The following is a 4,970-nucleotide window of genomic DNA, read 5'->3' on the forward strand; positions in this document are numbered from 1 at the left end:
TCTACACCTCATGTACCGATGTCTCCTCAGGCCGAATCCATCAGGTCGAAACAAAGCTCACATCACAACCAAGGCTCTTTATAAAAAAAGGAAATTTGCGAAATATTTTGGTTGCTCATTTATATTTTTCAGATTAAAAGTAAATTCTTGTTAGTACTTAGAAAGTTCAATAAATATCATTTTTATTTATCATAATAATCTTATGGGTTATGAATGGACTTCAAATTCACTCAAATTTGTACATAACTTCTCGTCAGGGCCGGCCCTATGGGCGTGCGAGGAGTGCTACCGCACAGGGCTTCCGATTTTAAAGGGCCCCAAATTCGATGGATGGGCTTAATATAAATAAAATATATTATGTTATATATTATTAACTCCATCTTCAAATAATCTATTAGAGAATGACCGAGCAGTAGAACTTGAGTTTTGATTAGTAACAGAACTTTGGTTCGATTCCTGGTTCATTTTCTTGTTTATTCATTTCATGTATATTTACTATTTTTATAAAAAATAATAAAAAAACGCTACATGTAATGGTTTTTAAATTTAATGTAATCAATTTTTATCTTTATTACTATATTGAAGTATATATTTTATTTCTTTTCAAATTTTATTTTATTTAATTTTTCAAATTTTATTTTAAATAATGACATATTTTAACGAGCATTATAATTGAATAGTTAATGATTTACTTGTCATTTTTTCATGGTGAAATATTATATAATATTATTTGTGAATAATACTATAAAATTTTAGTAAATTTATTATTATTTTATTTATATTATTATTATATAGATAGTAAATTAATTTATTAGATTTAAAACATTTTTAAATTTTTTTTGCCTAACTTTTTTACAAGATATTTTTTTTTCTAATTTAGATTTTCATTTTAAAATATCACCTTATATTTATACATGTGGTCTCTTTCGTTTAAGTGCAACTAAATCGTAATACAATATCTTAAAATTTCAAGCGTTTTATAAATGTATGAAAACTTTTAAAATATCAATTTGAAAATATTTATATTTTTTTATCACTGTGAATCGACCCATTAATAAATTTGGCATGAAGGTGAGATTGTGAAATTTTATAATTTCACATTGTTGGTTGTTTATTAAATAATAAAACACTTTATTATTAATGTTTTCGAATTTTTTTAAAGAATTATTTTCTTTTATTAAATAATATGAACTTTTTCATAAGTCGAAGATTATAAAAGTAGAAAATACAAAAAAAAAATAAACAAACAAAATTTCGATGAGTCAACTTTCTATAGAATATTTCTATATCATTTTTGTCTCTATATATTTAATTTTATTAACAATTTAATTGAAATCTATTTTTTTAATTTGTTGTATTTTTTATCAAAGGCCTAATTATAAATAGAACAGAGCCTCCAAATTGTTTGGGACGGCCCTGCTTCTCGTGAAATCTTCTCTAAAATATCTAAAGCTTAAATCACCATATAATAAATCAAAACAACATGAGAACAACACAAATGAAGAATTCATGAACGTTATTCTTGAGAGTCAAAACAAGTTAACAGCACCATTAGGTATTGGGATCATATATCAGTCAGTGCAAGGATCTTCTATGCAAAATTTTGTTTGCAGAATTCATTTTCATTTTAGTCTAAACACTACATTAGATCCTTAACAGTCAAAATTTAGAAAACTCATAATTGATACATATTTGTTCTGTAAGTTTCTAGACATGGCAACATAGTGAAGTGTAAATTGTAAAATAACTCATGTCGCATATGTCCTAAATAAGTAACTTGGCTGGTAAGCTAAACATTACCGAAGGAGTTTTCAGCAATAGATCCAGAATTTAAAACTTGAAAACTAACATAACCAATTTATGAGTTGAATAAAAATTATTATGAAGACACTTTCCCATCATAAATAATTTCAGCTTGTGTTGAAGCTCTCTTGAATCGCATTAGTTGTAAAATCAACTCCGATCTAGCGTTTAAAACAGGCTTCACAGTCATTTGTTCTAGGAAGGGAGAATATTGAAGTAGAATTCTGATAAAACTTAACTCATATTCAGTACCAGAAATGCCTTCTATCCATATGTCTCGCACTCTGATTGGCATGTCTGGCCACAAAAAGCTATTTTCCTGACCATATGAGTTAGGTGCTAAAACAACATTATGTTCCACAAGACGTGCCTGCATTCATGCAATTGTTACAAATTCATAAATCAAAAGGAGAAGGTTCGTACACAGGACAAGTAAATACTATATTTATACTCTTAAGATCATATTGTATTGATTGATTCAAGATGAAAAAGAAGATAAACAAGTCTATCATTTATAGGACTCTATTGCATTAGATTTGTAAACAAATTGAACCTAGCTAACTCGTAACTTCTGTTAGTTAGCAATCACAACTCAAGTGTACAGATTTTGGAAACCTTCCAAGACTAGATTAGAACTTGATGGCACTAGACAAATACTAACAGCAAAAAAAAAATTGTGAATTCTAAAGTTTAAAAAAAGAACTTGACATAAAATCAGAAACACAATGTGCAAGCACAGCCGAAAACAACAAGCAAAGATAAGTCAAGCCAAACTCAATGAGTACTCACATATATATTTAGTTCTTTGAGATTAGGCGAGCTCATGAACACACATAGAGCAGCTGAAATTTCTTTCAAGTCTTTGAAGTTTATGCTCAACCAAAGGCAGGTTAAATTAATATAAGGTGTAGGAAGCTTTATTGGCACAACATCTGCAGCTAAATGCTGAAGAACAAAAGAAAAAATTGCTCAAAATCAGAATACAATGCTTTTAATACTTATAGATCAAGAATCGAATACTAGTGATCGTGGTTCACTTTAAATTTGTTGGAAGTTTGGGGGTAGGGACCTAAACAGTGTTAGGCAAGTCACTTCCACAGTCAAATTCAACTTTCAAATGCTCAATCATTATACCTTTAAGAAGTAGCCGTCAATATCCAAATGTTGAACGTGATGTAGATGAGCAAAAAAATTGAGCAAGTTGTTGGTGCTTCCATGCAATCTACTTTGATTGCTCTTAGAGTTCAAATACAAACTTAAATCAACAACTAGTTTAACTAATTGGAAAGTGTTGTCAAAGCTGATGTCCTCAAATTTACCGTCAATGTATAAATCCTTGAGATTTGGTGCGTGAATGTTGATTTGGGTGAAACCATCAAGTTCTATCAATGTCAATTTTTCAAGCATGGGGCAACCAGATATCAAGCTGTCAAAAGAATCTTGAGCCATTGTAACGCGATGCAATTCCAGACTTTTCAAGTTCTTAAAACCTTCTATCATTGATGGAGGTTTAAGCAAACAATGATTTAAATTTAAATGATGTAAACTTTGGCAAGAAAATAAGCACCAAGGTAACTTATAGCGCTGCCTTTCCGGGACTCCCAACGTAAGATCTTTAATAGACCTTTTAGTAACATGAAAAATCCACCTATCAAGAGCTCTCATACTCATAGTACTGATACCACAAAAACACAGCACAATCCTGTTGATTGGCCCAGAATGAAGTAAGAGTACAGATCAATAATTGTCAAAAGCTCTCTCTCGATAACTGAAGATTGTTCGGATGCAGTAGAGACACAATCTTTAGTAAACACAAGATTTGGCATTGTGGCCCATTTGTACCTCCATTTGTAGGATAACACACTTGTTCTCACAGCATCCCTAAGTGGCAAACAACTAATTCTATCCGGCTCCGCACCTATCACAGTTGGGCGAGTAGACTTTGATGATCTTGTTGCCTTTAGATAGATATATTGATATTCAAACAAAGGGAGCATACACGAATAAGAAAACAAACTAAGTCAGTGTATAAGCACTTATGTATACATAATTACATATACAAGAATTTTTGCTAGATCTACCGTATAGAGCCTTGAAACACAAATTACTCTTCCAAATTCAAATTACAAATCGGTGTGTGATTACATGGATCATATTACAGAGTTGTAACTTTGCATTAAAGCTAAACATTTTGCAAGCTAATAGGAAGAAACTGGAAAGTGATAGGGCCATATTAGAGACAGATAGACAGGAGATTAACATTTTTTAATTAAAAATTTGTTAATAAAATTATAATACTGATTTTTCTCCTTAAAGAGAGCAAAAAAACCTTAAACTAAGCTTTAAACAGCTGTGCATGCATCTATGTACTCTGTTACTACAATACAACATTTCAAACATACTATGGTACAAGACAAGATTTCAAACACAGAAGATGTTTCAGAAATTACCATGCCAAGCTACCGTAGTTCCAGAGAAAGAAGGTGATTTTGGAAAGTGATTACTTCAACAACAAAAATTAACTAATTATAGTAATGACTAATAAGATAGAAATAATAAAACAAAAAGGAAAAGATGCATAAAGACCATGGAAGAAAATAGTGGTTAATGATTGAAGTGTCGAAGCTGGAGATGAGGGAAAGTTAGGGTTTTTAAAATCTCAAATTTTGCTGGTTTGGGGATATGTGCTGAGAAGAGTGTGGTTATTTCCGACACTGGCTATGTTATGTCTCGTAAAAGGGGTCATAGATAGCCTAGCGGAGTTTTTTTGTACTATCATTTACTTATCTAATCTTTCAAATTAAATTTAAAATGTAGTGTAAAATTAATTGTTGAATTAATTATTTTTTTTACTAAAAAACAACATTCATTAATATGTAGTGTCAAATTCATTCAACAAAATTGCATCTAATAGATACTATTAATTTATCAATCTAAATTAAACTTAAACTACAATTAGATGGAAATTCAATATATGTTGCACCAAAACAATTCATGCAACGAATAATAAGAAATTGTAAATTTGTCATTCGGATGTCATCTCCACTATCAATGAAAACTATTAGCTCTAGATATTTCTAGGAATAGGTTTTGATTTTGTTGACTTTTGGAGGTATGAGCCTTTATATGGCAAAAAGTTGCTTCAGTCCAGGTTCATTTTCTCGAAT

General features: G+C 30.2%; 1 pseudogene; it reads right to left on the reverse strand.

The window, feature by feature from the left end:
* Window positions 1-1,613: 1,613 nt before the first annotated feature.
* On the reverse strand, window positions 1,614-4,493 carry LOC131596317 (F-box/FBD/LRR-repeat protein At1g13570-like; annotated as a pseudogene).
* Between the last annotated feature and the right edge of the window lie 477 nt (window positions 4,494-4,970).

This window comes from Vicia villosa, linkage group LG4 (assembly GCF_029867415.1).
Source record: "Vicia villosa cultivar HV-30 ecotype Madison, WI linkage group LG4, Vvil1.0, whole genome shotgun sequence".
Classification (NCBI taxonomy): domain Eukaryota; kingdom Viridiplantae; phylum Streptophyta; class Magnoliopsida; order Fabales; family Fabaceae; genus Vicia; species Vicia villosa.